Raw genomic sequence first — 20855 nt, 5'->3', positions numbered from 1 at the left:
AAATAACCTAATTCAGAGATTATGCTTCTTGCTTCCAAGCACAAAATGAAGGCTGTGATTGAACTGTTAGACTCTCCTCACCATGCTGCACTGAGAACATGCTTTATTTCTCACCGTTTTAATCTTTCTTAACCTAGACATGTGTTTTGCCATAGCCTTTCCATGTGTCTAGGCTTAGAATGTTCTCTTCTATTATTTTCTTTAAATAGCTCTTTTTTTCAGCCTCTCTGTTCTTAGAACCAATAGCAACAAGCTTAACGATGCATGTACTTACTTGATATTGTGCCTTGTTGTTTCACTGCCTTTCTTTCCAGTGAATGTAACTTGTTATTGATCTGGTGGGATCCTCTGCCATGCAGTGTTTTTGGTGTCATTTCAGTCTTGGTGTGACAAAATGGTATGCAATATTGAAGTTTCTGCTTTGCATCCAAGTGAGCTCTCCTAGGTGAGGAGCTGTGACAGTAAAGCCCTGTACAGCACGTGTATATTCTCCCTGTATATACATTGGAGAAACCATCGAAAAAACTGAAAGCAACTGAATGGCTAATTATGATATTTATGATATGTAATTTTTGCAAGAGCCATGGACTTTGTACAATTGGGCTGCCTGTAGAAGAGAGGAAAGATGTGACTGTCCAAAAAAAAAAAAAAAAAAAAGTGAGTAAATAATGGTAATCCAAACAAATGTGGATGTACATATTGATGTGAATATGTCTTCAAGTATGAAGGTTCCTAACAACATTTCTGTACCTCTGAATAGAAATCAAAGAATATAGTCCTATTTACAATTTTTGTCTCTCTAGATTAATTCTCCATGCATCATATATGCTCAGTTTACCTTAAGTAACTGGCAATATTCAGAGACTCATGACCAGCAAAATTTATCTCCAGTAAAAACTGTTAAGTTTTGCTGCTGAGTTGATGCTTCTGTTCATACTTTTAAGATAGTGGCATACAAGATTGATGACCAAAACCTCAACCTGATGAGCAAAAATTCTGGGTGTAATTTAAAGTTAATCTGTTTTTAAGAGCACCTTCCTGTAGGATTCCCAAAGGACATTATTGAATAAGGTGTAGTAGTTCTCTTCAGGATGATCAATTCTTCCCTCAACCTAAGACATGAATTATGTCTTCATCTGTCTCAAAAATGACAGGGCATCCCACATGAGAATTGTTTTCCAGCTGGGGAAATTTAATGTCATATGTGTTTTAACAAGAAAATGGAAAAAAATGAAAAGCAACTGATAGATAATTTCAAGAGACAAGGGGTAACTTCTAGAACTACTGCATTGTTTTGATCACAAAAACTGTAAGATACTGTACCCAAACAAGTAACTTACATTTTTCTTGCAAAGATTTTGTGGTGAACTAAGCAAAACACTGTTTTTCCTTCAGCATCGATCATATGAACACTCTTCTTCCCATCTTTTATTTTGCCCATGGCAAAACCAACCTGTGCCATAAAAGTGTTTTTCTTTGTCCTTTTTATTATGTGACAATTTTGGTAGCTTAATACACAGCTTAGACCTATGTGGATTTTTACTTTTATTTCTGTTGATTTTTGCATATCACAAATATCTATGTTTATTTATCTAAAAATAGTACAAAAGAAATGAGTCTGCTTATTGGGGCTCTTAATTGACATAGTAACTGACAGGCACTGGAAATTAAGGTGTCAAAATACTTTGCATGAATAGAATTGATGCCAACACTGTCACTTTTTAATCAAAGTAAATCCATTAAGAAATAGCTTATTTTTAAAATAATTATAAACCAAATTCCAATAGAATTTTGCATGCTTTCTTCCTTTTCAGTTAACCCTTCCATTGTTCTTTCCATGGAAGCTAGTGAAAATAAAATTAATCAACATCAAGATTTTTACATAGACTGTTTTTCCTTCTGTTAACATAATTGATTGACTTACTAGTTCTTGTCAACTCTTGTTTAACAGTTAAGTAAGTTTATATTTGAGGTAGAAGCACTTTTTTTTTTTTTTTTTTTTTAACCTGAGCAGAATATTTAGAAGTGGTAGCATTTGACAGAAGCTATACTGGATGCTGTCCTTCTGACACAGCAATTCCTGTGCTGTCTGCTGCAGCCAGACTAGGGCTCTTTAGGGTGCGAAAGTAAGTTTGATAGCTTTGGATTTTGCCTTGGGAAACTCTGTCTTCCCCTTTTTAGATGTGTATGGAGCCTTTGTGTAAAGTGTACATAGTCTGAAAACCAGCTGAAGACATGAGCTCTTCAGCTCCATCATAATTTTAAAACTATGTATGTCTGTGTTAACAACCTAGTTAGAGCTAAGAATTGGAAATCATTGTGACAGTACACTAGCATAAATGATGGGTATTATCTGTTACAGAGATATGTGAACATCTTTTTATTTGACCTCTTAGCTATTTTAAGATGGTTCATCTAGTGAATCAGGTTCTTTTTGATATTTTTGAATGGTCAATGAAAGATGGTCAGTTCATCACTGAAATACAGATGGAAGTGTCTAAAATTAAATTTTTTAGTTGTTAGTTGTCTGAGTACAGAAATTTGTTTCTCTCCTCATTTAAACAGTTTTGAGACTTACAGACAGTCCCACATGAGTCATGACTATGGTCCTATGGGTTTCCTTCCACTTTCTGTAAAAGTTTTTCTCTGATGTAAATATCATAAAGTTCTCTAGAAGTAGTGATTATCTCATTCAGAATTAGAAAATTTAGCCCAGTAGTGGATTGTCGTCTGAGCAGTGCAAAATAATTCCTCACACAATAAAAAAGCTGTAACTTTTTGCTAAGTCATGAGATATTTAATGCTTGAATTTCAGGATTGTTATACATGTTTGAGAAGTGTCTTTTTCCTTTAGTTCTCGTTTTTTCATCATGAGCTTTCTGGAACAACAGTGCACCTCTAGCTCTATGTTACGGTGCTAAATATACTAAAAAATGTAATGTTGTATTAATCATTATGTGTGCTAAAGCTAGGAAAGAGGGAGAGAAGGGGAAAAAAAAGAAAGTCTGGCAACAGAAGGGGCAGGCAACCTCATGCCCATACATTACTTTTTTCTTTGTAACTGATGCTTCTTGTTAGCTGCTGCTATCTAGAAAACCAGTATCAGAAAGCTCATCTGTGATACTTTCCTTGATTACCATGTTTTATTTTAAGCTATGTGAAAATTATACAAGTGATATGACTGGTGGTAACACAGACCTGTTTGAATTGTGTCCACTACACTGACACCCAGTTTGTGGATGGAAGCTGAAAACTCCGTTTGTTTCTCCCCTGACTGTGTTCCTGTCATCGCAAATACTCATCTGAATCAGCCCAGTGAAAAAGAAACAAGGCTGGTGGCACCTCACAAGAAAATGGCTTTCTGAATTCATAAGAGAGAAAGTATATTCAAAGTAACTTCTACTTAATCTGCTAAATAGTGCTTTTATTAATTTTATGTGTAAATATTTAAAAAATATTTTCATTTTTGTTATTATGGAAAGAATGGCTGATCACAGAAATCATAACTATGTCTGGTCAGTTTGGGCAGTTTAGGACACTGGAAATCACTATGTCTAATACTTTCAAGAATTCTTGAAGACTTATTAATCTTCAACTAGATTTAGCTTAGTTTTTTCTTAATGTTTCTTAACAGCCACCATTTTTTAATCTGTGTTTATGTTTTGGGACTCCAGTATTGACTGGTATCTCCAGGTTTGCAGCAATATTATTATCATCTAATAACTGAATTAATTAATAAATTACAAAGGAATATTCTTGCTGGTCATCAAGCCTGGTCAGTTGCCTTGTTCTAATTCTTGGAGGTCCATGAATCTTTGGTTGTCTGGGTTGCTTAGGGCAGTTTGGGACAGGTGTAGAAGCAGCTTTCTAGCTACCTAAAAGACTTCAGGTAGGGTCAGACACACAGAGACCCCAACCCCATCATGGGTAGGCAGCAGCTGACCTGGACTGTTGTGATCACTATACTTGGGAATGAAGTGTCTCAACTGCAGTATTTCCACCATTTCCCCTCTCTGTTTGCATATATATAACTTTTTGCGTGTGCAGTAGGTACATACTATTTTGGGGCCCGACATCATTCTGTTCACTGGTTGATTTATGTTTGAAAATATGATTTAGGAATACAGAGATATAAATCTGTTAAACAGCTTTTACCACGTTCACATTTCTGATCTTTTACATGGATACAATATACGTGTAGGTAGAACAAAATGAAGGTTACTAGATGTAATTGATTTTGTTCTACCTATGTTATCAAACTGTAGTTTGTTTTTAAATTGAGCTACAAATGTACTTGAGTGACATCCAGCTGGTTTTTCACACTGAGAAGTATGCCCTCTGGCATTTATCCTCCAATATCTTTTCAGTCCCCCACCTCTTCCTTTATGTCACATAAATGTCTTGCAAAGACAGAAAGCCTGTGCTCTGTGTCCTGTGCTCACAGGCAGTGGCTGTGGAGGGTGAAATCCTGTTACTGAGTTTGTAGCTCCAAGTTCCTCATCTGTTTCCATAGCTGAAGATGTAAAGCATGAGAGGTTTAGTGACAGTTTTTACTTAGACTAGTATAAATAAGCATACCAAGAAGACATATGCTTCAGTTTCTTTTCTTACAGTTGAAAACAAAAGAGAGAAAATCAGTTTTCTAAACTTGTCATATTTGCTGAGTTAAACATTTGCAAGCTATCCCAGATGTAAGCTACAAAATGTCGAGTTGTTGCAATCATCATATTTATTCCCCATTAAAAATTTTCCCCTATAGTAGCAGTGTTTTGTTTTATAAAAGGAAACAAGTCCAAGAAAGTGTACTATATTGTCCACTAATGTCTTTAAGAAAGGAAGGAGGAGACTGGGAATCCCTTCTCTCCTTGGTCTGAAGGGCTTCAGGCAGGGTTGGCGTGGGACAGGGTTTGCACTGGGCACACTGCCCTACCTGACTCAACACGATTCCTTGTGCTGAGCCAAGCGCTTAATGGAGTGTGTGGCTCTGCCCTCATGGTGGGAGCACTCATACTGACAAGAGGCAGCATGGGTATATGGCAGTTTTATGGAATGACTATTTCATGACACACACAGAAAGGTCAGTGCATCTACTGTGACATTTCCCATCAACTAGCTGTCAGCAGATCTGCACTCCCCATTACAACTTTTAGCAGCACCATCCGAAGTGTCCATCTCTCTCCAGAAATTGGGCAGGGAGCCCAGACACCCATTAAGCACTGGAGAGCAAACACTTCAAAATAGGGGCCTTCTTAGACTTGGCTATTAGAGCTAGTCTTGAGCTCCTAGCCAGTGATAGCGTTGAGAATTTACTTGTGCACAGAAGAAAAGGTGCATGACCTGGAGAGAATGAAAAGGTAAAGCTCATATAGTTTTGCCTTATAATATTTTTAATTCAGTGATTCAGCCTGTTCATCTCAACTAAATTCAATGAGACTGCTCTAATGGATATTACAGAATTTTCTGTTACTGATGGAAACTTTGGAGTCTCCTCAAGACTTACCTTGCTGACCCATTTCATTCTTGTGCAACAGGAAAAATAGATACGCCTGCTGAAAAGCTGTTTTAGATATGGAATAGAAGAATAAATCTAGCCTTTTCGAATTTTTATTTTTAAGTTACTCTTAAGTTTAAATGTAAAGCATGTTCTCAGACTATGCCAGAGCTTTGCAGAAGTACTGATAGCATTCTATTACCTTAGATGAGATTCTCAGAATATTTCTAAAGTAGCAGGCAAAGAATGATAAAATAGGATTCATTTTACAGTGTTTTCCATGGCAGATCAAATATTTGTACTTGAAAACCAGTTATGTATTCTGTTTTGTGTGCTTTGAAAGACTTACCATAGATTTCCTGTATATGGGGAGGAGAGTTCATCAGCTCACTGGCATTAGTTGATGAACACTACTCTGTAGATAGAACAAAATTAGTTGTAACTCTCAGGTGGATAGATATATTTCAAAATCATGAGATGATTTGGCCCATTTCTAGATTTCTAACCTTCTAGTTACTATATCTAGTTTTGAAAAAATACTACTTCGACCAATGAAAAAAGCACGTTTTAATAAACCTTTTAACTTAAAGTGCTCAATGTGAAGTTTTATGATAATGCGTAAAAAAGCACCTCTCTGTAGGAGCTTAGTGACTTAATCTACCTCTTGGTTGAAAGTGTGATGAGATGAACTATTGGGAATTGAAAAATGATAAAAGATGGTCTAACACTGACACAGAGTTGCTGCCCTGATAACTAATCAGTATGAGAAGAAACAGTGAGCCAAAATAGCTCAGAAAAATGGAGTATTAGATTAAAAAGACTAAGGTAAAAATCTGCATACCTTTAGAGCAATGCCTGACATGACGTTATCTTTTATTTTTTACTGTTCTTCAAAATGCATTTCTACCCTAAATAACAGCTTTTTAATTCGTAGTACTGTCTTTGCTGGCATGTGAAAATACTGTACTCTGCCTTTTAGTCATGCTAAGTGCACCAGCAGTAGTAAAGGCTGCTGTTCTGTCTGTTGTAAGTTAATGTTTCTTTCACTGTTTACAATTTCTTCCACTGAAATCCAGTTTCACATGCAGTTTCTATTGCACTGTGATTATGCACATGTCCTGTGACCTTGGCTGATTTTGCCTATACTATGCACTATCAACAACCTTTTAAGGTTGTTGTGTTTTGGGGTGGGATTTTTTTTTTTGTTTTTGTTTGTTTGTTTGTTTGTTTGTTTTTTCCCAAAACATGACGGGGTTCTTGATTTGCCATATCTTTCCTTCATTCCTTGAAGGACTGAGGTATGTTATCTCAAAGTGGACTTCCAAATGTGAGATTCCTGAAATCAGTAGGCAGCTGAAGATTCCCCTTCCTTAACAGTTTCTTGTTTGCTATGATGTCCTTGGCATGTAAAAATGCATTGTAAGCTACAAGGTTATATTGCCCTGTCTCAACCAATTCCTAGATGTTCAGCAGTTTTTAAATTGGGAACCAGTTGGGGTTTGGCATTCTCAGGGTAATGCAGATTGGTTTATAACCTTGACATAGTTTATAGCAATCCAGAATGATATTTAATATATACCAGTGCTTACATTTAATTGCTGTCAGTGATTTCCCTGGTGCTATAGCACCACTCTTCAGCAAAGTGTTACAAATTCACTTTGTTTTGTGACTTTTAGGAATGTCCTGGATATGAGGTTGTAGGACTCAGCAGTGGCCAGAAAGGATGGCTAAAATGTTCTTTTTCTTTGTAGGGGAGATCAGCTATCACAGATCCTTGATCCATCAGTATTCACACTTCTTTATCTTTTTATCCTGTTATTTCCTCCAAGATCAATGGGGTTACAGCTATCTCTGTACCTAACAGGTCTTTTAAGAACTTGAATAGGCTGTTAAGAGATAAGCTCTTTTTGATGCTCTGCGGATCTTACTCCCTTTTGCCCACAACAAGCCCAGTATTAAATGTACCCTGCATCTACTATGTGTTTGAGATAGCTACAGTTTTTAGGCAAGTAAGTTTACACTCTGTTGCATTTGAGTGCAGTTGATAGGAGGTGCTGTATGCCTTGCAGATCACCTATTCCTTTCTGTTAATGTTTCTGTGAGCACTGTCTAATGCTAGCCAGTTCAATATTTTGTTTCTTAAATCTTATTTCTAAAGTTACGTGGAACTGATTGTTTCATTTTTAGTTTGGTTTTTTGTGTTGGTTGGTTTGTTGTTTTTTTTTTTTTTTTTCCTCTGCAGACGTATTATGTAACATGAATGGTTTTATTTTGGTAAGTTTTCTTATTATTTATTAAAGACCTTTTAAAGAAATCCAAGTTTTATTAACGTTGTGAAACATTCAGTTCTGCTGGGAACATCGTTGTTTCCTAGTCTGAATTTTGGATCATTTAACAGACTTTTAGGTTTCAGGGCTGAAACAGAATACTTTGAAGACAGTTTGAAGGCTTGAATTTGAATATAGCAAATTCTAAAGAGAACAGAGGCTTCATGTGCTTTTAATAGCCTGTATTAAAAGACTATCACCCACCAAATATTATTTCAAAAAGAGCTTTTTCAGAGTTTTTCAACACAAATAGAGCCTTGTTGGGTCTGAGTTATTTTTTTTCTTCATAACATCTTAAATTCAGTGATTATATTCAAGATACAATTATGAGGGAATCCCATGAATAAGTGTATAGGGAGGGAGGGGGCACTGGGAAATTCCCAGGAGGTCTGTCTGTTTTAACGCTTCCTTGAAGATGCTTTATGATACAATTTTCTCTTTTCAGTTCAATTAGGGATATAAAAATAGTGAAAAATGCAACTGTGTTGGGTAGCTATAAGGCCAGCAAGCTTCAGTTTCTTGGAAAAACATATTCAAAATTAAGAATATTTTTTGTCCATTATGAATGACATGTTCCATGCATATAACTTGTTAGGTCCTGGATGTTATTTTGTCCACCTTTTGTTTTTCTTTGGTAGAAGGCAGTAGAGAGGTTACTGTAATCAACAAAAGTACAATTCTGCAATTAGACTGTTAAATATTCCTTACCCATTAGTAGGGATTTTCTTTTCTCGTTCTGCTATTTTTATGTACCATAGACAATTCCAGTAACAGCAGTAGCAATGTCTGACATTGCGCTGTAACACACCCAAGTGACATGCCAATCTTGCCTTTATTTTGGCAGTGATAAGTCAAGGCTCTAGGATAATTAGAGCTGGCATTTTCTGCAAATGTAAGCTTTCAACAGAGGATGCCAGTTCATGGTTGCCAAAAATAATAATAATAATAACGTAAAAAAAAAAAAAAAGTGTGATGCTACTGATGATAGCTCTCTAGTGAGGAAAAACCTCAGATCTGAATATTTTTCATCAAAGCAGGGAGGAGGGAGAGAGAGAGAGAGAGGGAGATGCCAAAAAGACTAATGTTCAGTAAATGAGATAAGTCATTTAAAGTGCAGGAGAATCAGATGAAGTCCCTGCTCAGCTACGCTCCTATACTCCCTAGTGACTGGCCTGAGCTAATCAGATGACTATCAACTCCCTTTTTGATCTGTTAAAGCAGTTCCGTTTTGTTCACTAGGCAACTACTTACTACATAATTAATCTATTCCTTATCACAGATCCATGGTCATCGCAGATAAATGCTGTGCAGGGAGGCATGCCTCCCTGTTTGTTTTTTGTTGCAAGAATGTCTTGGGCCTGTTACACATAGAAATGTCTGTGTTTTGTTTGAAGTTGTAGAGGCTTTTGGGATGAGGAAGACCTTTCCTGCTCATTTCTAAAGATAAACAGATGTTATGTGTGCATGTTATTCCAAAATTTCAGTATGAAATTGAAACTAGTATGGTTTGGTTTTTTTTGTTTTGGTTTTTTTTTTCATTGGTGTTCCTTCTTATTTCCATTGAAAATTAAATTTTCTCCATTTGCCTTCCTGAGCCTTGCCAGTTGTCACATTACTCTAAGGTGTTTATAACCACCAGTGACAGAAGAGGTGGAAGCAGTTGCTTTTAAAGTGTCAGTGTTGGCAGCTCACGAAGAGATAATACTAATGGTGCTCTGGAACACGTGCTCATCACTGAGAAAATGGTTGATGCCAATGCACTGTAATAATTCTGTTTCTCTATTATTTGTGAACTCTTTAAAGTGACCATTTGATATATTTTATAATGGAATGTTTGCTTACTAATAGCCCTTCAAATCTAAGCAAATTAATAAATTCAGATAAATTTAATCATTGTATTTCAGGAGTGTTGTTGGTTCCATTGAGATCGATTGATTTGATTGCTGGTACTAAAGAGATACAGAGTATATTTGTAACTCTGAAAAGTCAGAAAAGAGTCCATTTGCTTTTTTCAGCCTGCAGCTAGAAAAAAGAAACAAGAGATGCTTCAACCACTATTACTGGGAAATATGTCTTTTGTCATAAAAGCAATGGGACACAGAACCACCATCCTTACAGCAGCTTTGACTACTCTGTTTTCCTTTTTATGCTACCGCCCACCACCTTTCAGTTACTGCTTACTTTTTTTTTTTTTTTTTTAATAGGAAGCAACATCATGTTTTTAGCTCAAAGCTCATTTTTATCATTTATGATCTCAAAGGTCATTTTATTAGCTTGGAAAAATAAATTAGTTGACTTTATTTACAGGTAAGACACGTATATGTATGTTGTGTGTTCATGTAGATCTCATGTGCAATCTAACCATGAAAAAAGACAATATAGGAACAATTTAATTATGACTCTTTAATATTGATTGATTTCCCAATGCAGATTTGTGTTTATTTATTAGTCCAGTACACTCTGAGTGAAGTTATTCACTTTCACATCTTAAAGTCATTGCTTTTTTTTTTATTTAGAGGATGATGGCAAAGAAACCTCAGTAAATGCAGGACCACAATTTCATATGTCCAGGATGTGACTTTAAGAGACAGCACCTACAGTTGCATGATAGTCTCTTGTTCAGCACTTCTGTTTGTGAAGAACTTCATGATTTTGACATCTTTCTTTGCTTCATTAAAGCTTCATTTGCTTCATTAATCTTCAATTAAGATAGAATATTTTAGCATGACAAAATCAAAACATTTGATTTCACTTTTATTTTTCATTTGCACTGTTATATATGCAGTTGTTACCATTTTGGTTTTAATTGAGAGACAGGCTGTTTCAACACTGTCAACTCCTTAAGTTCCTCCTCATTCTTCCTCCAGGAAATGTTGGAAGAAGTGGTGTTCTTATTCCCAAAGAAATACTTTTAAATTTTTTTAAATGAAATATTCTACTGAGTCACATAAAACCATAACAGATTTTTATGCAGACTAAGATTGGTGACCATTAATTTGCTGAAACACAATGACTCATTTTCAGGAACAGATAAAATCAGTATACTGCCTGGAACACTTTTGATGCTGTCTGGATTTTACTTTTCAATTAGAGCGTACTTTATTTAATGGTTCTCTGCTCTTTGCAACAGTAAAAAGCAATAATATGGAAAGCACAAAAATTACCATGGAAATGATATTTAGGGAGAACTCATGATACCTAATATTTATGCCATTCATTGTGCCAAGGAATTTTTTTCAGAACAGGATTCAAAACCATCCTAAAAGCTGTGCCCCTGAATGCATACCTTCACCTTGACCCAGATGTGGTTGGGTAAATAATACAAAACACAGAGACTGGAGTAGTGTAGGATTCTGCATTCAATACAGTCTGTACTGTGGTGGTTCAGGCAAATGTCCTGTGGGACAGAGGCAGGTCTTTCAGCCTGAAACAGGCCTACCTCCATCATCATGAAGTTATCAATTTGCTAAACTATTACATAAAACTAGTTATATTGTTACTAAAACTAGTCCCATTAATGCTCCCTTATTAATTCCGTGAGGCGCTGACTCCTGATGGTTTGGATTTCCAAAGAGCTGACTTTGAGTTGTTTAGGCAACTGCTTGACAGGATCCCTTGGGAGATGGTCCTGAAGGTATAGGGGCCCAGGAAGGCTGGGCACTCTTTAAGAAGAAAGTCTTAATGGCTCAGGAGCAGGCTGTCCCCAGGTGCTGTAAGAGAAGCTGACAGCAGAGAAGACCACTCTGACTAAATAGGGAGCTTTGGCTGCAACTCGGGGAGGAAGGGAGAGTTTATGGCCTTTGGAAGAAGGGGCTAGCCACTCACAGTGATTACAAAGACGCTGTGAGGCTTTGCAGGGTGGAAATCAGGAGGTCTAAAGACCAGCTAGAAATTAATCTGACTTCAGCAATAAAGGATAACAAGAAAAGTTTCTGTTAACAGCAAAAGAAAGACGAGGGAGAGCCTCCATCCCCTGCTAGACATGGGAGGAAACATGGCAACAATTGATGAGGAAAAGGCTGAGGTGCTTAATGTCTTCTTTGCCTCAATCTTTAATAACAAGACCAGTTGTACTGAGGGAATCCAGCCTCCTCAGCCAGAAGTCAGACTGGGAGAATGACCGCCCCACAATCCAGGAGGAGACAGTCAGTGACCTGCTGCATCACACAGACACACACAAGTCCATGGGACTGGATGGGATACACCCGAGGGTGCTGAAGGAGCTGGCTGGGGTGATCGCCAAGCACCTTTCCATCATTTACCAGTGTTTACCATAATTTCCATCATTTACCTGTCTGACCAGGGAGGTCCTGACAGATTGGAAATTGGCCAGTTATATACCCATATATAACAAGGGTCAGAAGGATGATCCTGGAAATTACAGGGCTGTCAGCTTGACTTCGGTGCCCGGGAAGCTGATGGAGCAGCTCATCCTGAGTAGCATCACACAACGCATGTGGGACAACCAGATGCTCAGGCCCAGTCAGCATGGGTTTATGAAAGGCAGGTCCTGCTTGACAAACCTGATCATCTTCTACAACAGGGCAACCTGCTTATTGGAAGAGGGAAAGGGTGTTGTCTACCCTGACTTTATTAAGGGCTTTGACACCGTTTCCCAGAGCATTCTTCTGGTGAAAGAAGCTGCTTGTGGCTTGTATGGGCACAGGCTTTCCTGGGTAAAAAACTAACTGGATGGCCGGGCCCAAAGAGTTGTGGTGAATGGAGTTAAATCCAGCTGACGGCTGGTCATGAGTGGTGTCCGCCAGGGCTGGGTTTTGGGGCCACTCCTGTTTAACATCTTTATTGATGATCTAGACGAGGGCATCGAGTGCACCCTCAGTCAGTTTGCAGATGACACCAGGTTGGGTGGGAGTGTTGATCTGCTCGAGGGTAGGGAGGCTCTGCAGAGAGACCTGGACAGGCTGGAGCCATGGGCTGAGGCCAACCGGAGGAGTTTCACTGAGGCCAAATGCCGGGGGCTGCCCTTGGGCCACAACAACCCCCAGCAGCGCTACAGGCTTGGGGAGGAGTGGCTGGAGAGCTGCCAGTCAGAGAGGGACCTGGGGGTGTTGATTGACAGCCGGGTGAACAGGAGCCAGCAGTGTGCCCAGGTGGCCAAGAAGGCCAATGGCATCCTGGCTTGTGTCAGCAATAGCGTGGCCAGCAGGGACAGGGAAGGGATCTGACCCCTGTACTCGGCACTGGTGAGGCCGCCCCTCGATTCCTGTGTTCAGTTTTGGGCCCCTCCCTACAAAAAGGACATTGAATGACTCGAGCGTGTCCAGAGAAGGGCAACGGAGCTGGTGCAGGGTCTGGAGCACAGGTCGTACGGGGAGCGGCTGAGGGAACTGGGGGGGTTTAGTCTGGAGAAGAGGAGGCTGAGGGGAGACCTCATCGCCCTCTACAGCTCCCTGAAAGGAGGGTGCAGAGAGCTGGGGATGAGTCAACTTAACCAAGTAACAAGTGATAGGACAAGATGGAATGGCCTCAAGTTTTACCAGGAGAGTTTTAGACTGGATATTAGGAATCATTTCTTTACAGAACGGGTTGTTAGGCGTTGGAATGGGCTGCCCAGGGATATATCACTGAGGGATATGGTGTGGTGTAGAACGGTCAGTGTTAAGTTGATGGTTGGACTGGATGATCTTCAAGGTCTTTTCCAACCTAGATGATTTTGTATTAGGTCACTTTGAGAAGATCTACCAAAGTGTCCTTCAGAGAATTAGGAGAAGAAATATTTTGCATTTGTTTAAAATACTCAAACCGTTTCAAGTTGAAAGTCAGTATTAAGCTGTGTGGGCTGTCACAAAACCTTACATACCTTGATGGTTTATTATCTTCTTCAAAGAACCTAAGGAAATTGGCAGCATCTTTAGTGGGACTTTATCCGTTGTAAATTTATATGGAAGCTTAGGGTTTATTTCATGTTCATAATGACATGGAATTTTATTTCATTTAAAGTGACAGCTACCCTGCCACCACATGACTGTGTGGTATTTCTGGAGTATACTGGAGAATGCTCTCTGCTCTGTTGTTAGTTTTTGCTTGATGGGAAACAACACTGAAAATTATGTAAAGTTGGAAAACTATATTATGTTTTTAGTTAAGATTAAATGATGTATTTATTAATCCAACTGTGGTTTAAATTCAGTCAACTTCTACTTCCCCATGTTCTGCTTGACACTAGATATAATCATCTAGGTATTATGTCAGATTGTCCTTTAAATTGCAGTATTTGCATGGAACAGGAGGTCACACTATTCTGTGATCAAGGTATGGTTGTATGGGAACTAAACTGGCTGGGAAAAAAAAAAAAAAAAAAAAGCCTTAGGAAATAAATAGTGCTTCAGAGATGTACATACACGACCAGAAGTCAGGATCCTGTCCTGGATCTTTCCAGGTCAGGTGCTGTAGGTGTAGGTAATCCTGCTTTCAGACAGTCTTATCTCTTGGAGTGCTTCCAGACCATGCTTCCAGGGGTGTGATGAGAATTGTGTTCTCAGCCTGAGCTTTCATTTTATCACTCTGCTGTTAGTCTGAGGTTGGTTTAGCATCTTCATGCTTTTACTGGTTTAGATTTTGTTTCATTATTGTAGCAGGAATAAGAATTTTAATGGTTTTATGCCATGCTGTTTTGTTTTGGTTTTTTCCCACTTTCCTTTGTTCTCTCTACTCTCTCATTCACTTTCATTGGGATGTCCATTCATTGGGAAGTAGGAACTACTGTTGGCTTGTCTTTCAGCTACATTTTGCACAAGCTCTACTGATGTGACATCTCTCTTTGGTCTGAGGCTGTGGGCTGTGGGACAGGCTGGAAGCATATGGCTTACAACTGATAAGAGTCAGTGAGAGAGGGTAAACCTATTTGTCTGCATCTGGAAACAGTTTTTGTACAATGGACTAGTTACTGGTTGTTAGGTCTTTTTTTTAGTAATTCAGTATTCATTTAACACTGAGCTCCATTCACATCTCTGTTAAGCTGCTAACTAATCTTGAAACATAGTAACTGAAGACTGATATTTTCTGATTAGTAAAATGGAAGCTGTTCGTGAAGACAGCAACATGAAGACTTTGGGGAAAATATGTTGTCCTGATTTCTCCACAGTAAGCAATGTGGTATTGTTAGACATTTAATATGTATGGCCAAATTTTGTCACATCCATTACTTGAGTCATGAACTTCATCACTCATCAGTTTTCTAGTAAATGGAATAAAATCTGTGTGTTCTGATCTTCTGGAGGAGCAAGTGAAATGGATATGAATAAACTGAACGTAATCATCACTGTTTTCATAGAAGTAACTGAAAAAGTTACATTAGCTCATTAAGTGACATTGGAGAGAATCATATTATCTAGTTTAATATTGCTCGATTGACATGGTTAAACAAAATCTAAGCCTCCGAATGATGGTATTCTAGTCTAATCATGGATTTAAATACAGTATCACAAGACTGAAAGATGAAAAAAAAGCAGTACAGTTAAATTGCAAGATCAGGCAACAAAGACTTACTTCAGATTTTGAATTATAATAGATAATGCAATCCTATGCCCTTGTCTCAGCTAAGTAGGACAAAGACATTCACATCTTATACAATCCATTGGCAAGTTCTTAAGACATCTTGCATCAAATGGCATTTGGTATTTGTGCATTAATTGCACTGTAGTACTACCTGAAACGCTCCATTTGATGTTGGAAATCACAGTGTTTCAGATGAAGCAGGAGTCTGCTCAAGGTTGTTAGCTGCTAGAGAGGCAAATGGAGGGTATAGTATTGGCCTGTTTAGTTCACCATGAAGGAGTTTTTTGATACGTCCAAACTTTTCCCATAATATACTTATATTTCTATTTATATACAGTATTACAAGCTAGACTGTATGTATTGGGTCTAATAGAAATTACTAATTACAGGCAAAACTAAAGAAACGAAGCGTAATTATAAAGCAGTACAGAACAACTAACAAAAAACATATCTCAGTGTACCAGCAGCTGAAATACATGCTTCCTGATAATTTTACTTGTAGAGTCAATGGAATAGTACTGATAAGGCTTACTGCCTCTCAGTGGAAATAGAGAAATTATGTACTAATTGCATGCACATTTTTAATGAGGAATAAGAAACACAAGGTCAGGTTCTGGCAACAACTTTGAAGGAGCAGCACCAGTAATTTACTCTGTGTCAATTTTTTCCGCCAATATTCTACTCCATTAGCGTGTCAGAAAAATGTAGACTTCTGTTTTTCTAGACTAACAACAAAAGAAACAAGGTATATGACTGGATGTGTTCAAGCCAGGAACCACTGTGGTTTTCTTAGAAGAGAGAGGAAAAGTGAAAAGTAGGTATCATTCTGCAGGCAAAAGAGTTTTGTTAGATGAGTCTTTCTAACATGTATCTAATCTATGGCACATCAGAATTTAGAAAATTAAGCTACTGATTTTTTGTAACTATTCAAGTAGTATAGGCTCCATTTAGAATGCATAAATACATTTTATCACAGAATTTTGCTGAATGCTCTCACTTTTTGTAGTGTGTGCACTGAGTTTGCTTTTATTAATATTTCAAATCACATGTGAACTTACACTCTTGGTGTTTGTTTTTCACTTACTACTCGAAAAGTTTTTGAACAATAAATTCTAAAATGTACATTATTCTGAGAAAGGAAACATATTTTTATGATTTTGAAAGTAGCCATAGGTAATTTTCTAAACAGTGCTGAGTTTATAATGAAAAAAAATGAGGAGTATGCATGTACATATCATGGGAAAAAGCTGTGTAAGATGTAGAGAGAGCGTCATGAGGTGTCCATCTCCTTTCCTCTACCTGAGATAAGCCACAACTCCTTTTCCAGCCATACTTATGGCATTCACAGTGCTTTAGTAGCAGCAGCATAGATTTCAAGTTACAGAGCTATAAATTACTTTTCATCCCTAACATTGTGTTGTTACATCATAGTCTGTTATTAACTTGGATACATTTTACTGGAAACTCTCTTTTCACATGTAATAATTCATGGGTTCTTTATTGCTCTCTCAAGTAAATGCAGCTGATTCTAGAAATGCTAATTTCCTTATCTGTAAATGATTCCAGAAATACTAGTTTCTTTATTTAATGCCTGACAGTGCTTGGTTACACTACAGTGCAAATTTGGAGTTACACAACTAATAGATGATATGGGACCTGCTGCTATTTGAAGAACAGTCTCGTTACAGTGTAAGCCTGTCTGCTTGCTTAATGATTCTGACACAGAGATTAGTCAATTTTTCCTCTAGATTAATACTAAGCAGTCAAAACTAATTTTCCCTGTTCACTATTTATGTGGCATTATTCCAAATTTATTGAGTAGGAACTATTTGCTGGATTATTTCTGAAAGCATTTATTCATCTGCTGGAAAGGAAAGTGAATCTGGTCTTCAAATTTCAGCTGATTTTGACCGAACAAATAGGTCACATGCTTTTGTGTTCCCTGGCCAGAAAAAAATCAGTCATATTTCTGGTACAAGTATTCCCAGCTATAAATAACGATTCTGTTTTCTAGTGTTCTCTAGTATGAATTTAAAATGCCCTTCTTTGGCAAGTTATTCCTGCAATGCAAAGAGATGACTGTGAATAGAAGTGAAATGGATTTGACGGAAAAACAATGTTAATATTCCCTGAAAGTATTTCTCAGTATTCACCTGCTTACAGACTAATGTTCTTCCTGCAGCCATTCATTTGCACTTGTCTTTTTAATTACTGTGACACCACATTAATGTAGTTACTTCATAAACCTTTTCAGAACCACTTTGGGTTTTGAAATAAAAAATAATAAAAAAACCCAAAACCAAAAACCCTGCTTCCAGTATCCCTACTCTGACACCCTTGTCCCAAGGTGCTATTTGAGGAGGGTACTTAGAGGGGTGGTATCATGATCCATACTTCTCTTGCTATAGCATCATAGACTGAAAGCACACAGGCTGTTGGGCTGGGGTTGCTGCCAGGCCATCATGAGGCAGGTGAGGGAAAACAAAGGTAATCTCTGTGTTGAGGACTGCTGGCACTATCAGAGGGCACCCAGGTTTTCAGCAGCAGGATAATTCCCATCTTTTATTCTGTTTTGACTTCATTTCCCTGACACTTTTTCTTTTCTTTCTAATTTGTTTATGCAAGTAGAAACCTGAGTCTCCACCCACTCTGCTAAACTTCTTACCATTCTGGCTCACCAGCAAGTCTAATTTGGTCACTTATTATGGTTTATCTGAATTTTGGCTCTTGAATTCTATGGAGCAAGGATGGTTTTCTTTTGCTGTCTGTAAAATACCAGCACAGTTGCGTGCTGTTTTGCTGGGGTTTGAATAATAAACTACCATAATAAAATTAATAACTGCTATTAGCAACTCGAGCTGTATTCCAATAGCTCGTTCACTGAGATATTACTGTAACTTGCAAGTTTGATAGTTGTTACTATTAATTTTCTATTCCTCTTAGGGCCTAGAGATTCAAGCCAAGATCAAAGTTATATGGACATGTGGGATAAAATGCATCTGATGAAATGTAGATGTCTACTTCTGGGAAACTTTTAGCCTTCTATGAAATTATCATAGTAAAATGATTGAGATGTTGCTGTTTGCTCCTTTTCAAAGTCAGTACTGTTCATCTACTGGTCTTTTTTTTAAGTGTAACTTCTGTCTGCTTTTCATAAGAACATTTGCTTTAATTTGTTTCTGAAAGAAAACTGATGAAGTTGATATTTGAAGTGGAAAATAGGAGTAATGTAATCACTGAGTTTTTAAGGTAAAGATACTGTTTCAAAGCAATTTTTTCACTGAGTGTCATATTTAATATTTTTCCTGTGCTGCTAATAGCAATCTAGTATTTTGTTTAGCAAGTCTGACTCTTCTGATTATGAATAATAGTGGACAACAGATGTTAGAAAGTAATTCTTGCTGAGTGCTGAGTACTGTCTCCAATTTAGGCAAAAATATTTAAGATGCAAGAAAGCCACAGTTTATACCACAGCACAATAATCTTTATTTTGCTCTCTCTTTCTCAGTAATTTCCAACATATGATTTACTTCTTTGACCAGAGCTGAGCATTAAGCTGTTCCTTTCATGGGACCATCATTACCCAAAATCTTGCTCCTGATGTAATAGTTAACTCTGCTCATCATCTTGGACATGAAGTTAAGAGGTTTTTTTAACTTTGTGCATTCCTTTACATTTAAATTTAAGCTAGTCCATAATTTTATTACTCATTTTTAGAATGTCTTTCTGCATTCTTCTCAACTAGTCCTTGCTTTTACTACCCTAATGATTATCAGCAAATGTTCTTACCTGCTTTCCAGGCTGTTCATGAACATGGGGATCAGCACAGTCCCAGCAGAGGTGGTGGTCCCTCTCCACTGTAAGAACTGAGCATTTCTCACAAGAAGGGGCTGGTGTGCTGGGCAACCCTCTCCTGACCCAGTGACTGTGCTTAAAATTAAGCACATGAATTAGTTCCCTTCAGGTTCAAGTCACTGAAGCTGAAGCTGGGCATGCATGTTAATCACTGAGTTACTTAGATGTTAGGTTTGGGCTTGATCCTGCAAAAACTTGTTTTGTTAAGACCATATAGCAATTTGCAGAAGAGAGCTATATGTTAAAATCATGGTGTAAATTGTCATCTGGTTTTTCATAACAGTATACTTTCTTGCAGTTTAAAGATATTAAACATGAAAACTGCAGAAATAATCTGCAGCAAAATTTAGCAAGTGCATACTGCTTTGCATAAGTAGATCTTGACTGTTGCTTAATTTTGATTTTATCTGTTCAGTGAACATGTAAATTTAGCCAATAGCAGTTAGAATTTAGTCCTTGTTTATCTTCTTTCAACATTGCCTCGGGGTTTATGAAAAACATAATACCGTAGTTACATATGCCTTAATATTTTAGAAGACAAGCCATTAATAGCATACTTACGAAAGTGCATTTTAAACCACAACCAGTATTTTTACAGGACATGTAAAGAGATTTGTTTAATCTGCCCTATTTTTAAGTGATACTGCCATGTGACATAGGGTATTACTGTTAGAGAACTAGATAAACACATTAGAGTAATTAACCTTCCTGGAAAGAGGGAGCTTCTGAAACTTAAACATACTGTTCTAAAAAATAATTGCTGTTGAATTATCAACATCTGCTGGATAAAGACTAATGATCTTATTATAATTTCTTTAAAGAATATTGGACTGATTTCATTTGGAGGAAAGTGGATTGAACTCAAATGGAATCAAGGGAGCTGAGTCAGGCTTTTTACACCAGGACTGAATTTGGAACATTTTTCCCCTCCTATCCTTTTTATTAGCTCCATTACAAAGCAATAAACTGCAAACAACTGAGCATCAGAATTCAGTCTTAGACCTCTTAGCAAAAGGAGAACTTTGTGCACTTGTAATATTGCACATGTGACATTTCTGCTTTTTTATGTACTATAATAATATAGCTCTTTACAGCTTTTCTGACTCAAGAGTACCTTGACATGAAGTGGTTGATGTTTTCAGATGGCTTCATGGTCAAAACTTTTTGGACATTGTCATACTGGTGAACTAGATGAAGTCTTGTTTTTGTGTTTAGACATATGACTGGAAAGTATTTAGAATTACTTGCTTTTCTCTACCTCTTAACTCGATCCTTTCATTCATTTACCCTTTTTCTAATACTGAAAATACTTAAAACTCTCTTCCTGCTTTTATAATTGTTCCAGTGTCAACCTTTCAGCGAACTGATTTGAAGCAATGTTTTTTTCTTGCTGCCCATCAAAAGAATAAGTATTCTTCTGCGTATGAGTGTGTTTTCTTTGGAATGTGACACTGTAACAAGTGTTTCCGTAATTGGACTGGGAGCATTTTCCTCTGATTTTTTGAGTGTATTATATTTTCTGGAGAGGTACCAGTCAGAGTGAGTTTAAAGTATTCTTTCTCAGTACACCCTCCAGTTCCTTAGAAAGTTGCTCAGTGGCTGCAGAGATTTTCCAGCTTTAATGTCTCATTAATATGCATCTCCATCAAGGTTAAACTTGAAAC

General features: G+C 37.5%; 1 protein-coding gene and 1 long non-coding RNA gene across 4 annotated transcripts in view; one reads left to right on the top strand and one right to left on the bottom strand.

Annotated features, from left to right (window-relative positions):
* Positions 1–20855, top strand: part of HCN1 (hyperpolarization activated cyclic nucleotide gated potassium channel 1) — a 200980-nt gene that overhangs the window by 35136 nt on the left and 144989 nt on the right. The gene's annotated exons all lie outside the window — the stretch shown is intronic.
* LOC141973829 (uncharacterized) lies at positions 3829–19237 on the bottom strand. Its single transcript, XR_012635603.1, has 3 exons — positions 19126–19237; positions 5841–5906; positions 3829–4513 (listed from the first exon to the last, which is right to left on the bottom strand). It is a non-coding gene; the product is annotated as an uncharacterized LOC141973829 (long non-coding RNA).

Source organism: Athene noctua, chromosome Z (assembly GCF_965140245.1).
Source record: "Athene noctua chromosome Z, bAthNoc1.hap1.1, whole genome shotgun sequence".
NCBI lineage: Eukaryota > Metazoa > Chordata > Aves > Strigiformes > Strigidae > Athene > Athene noctua.
Note: the sequence above shows the minus strand (reverse complement) of the source record. Positions and strands in the feature narration are given on the sequence as shown.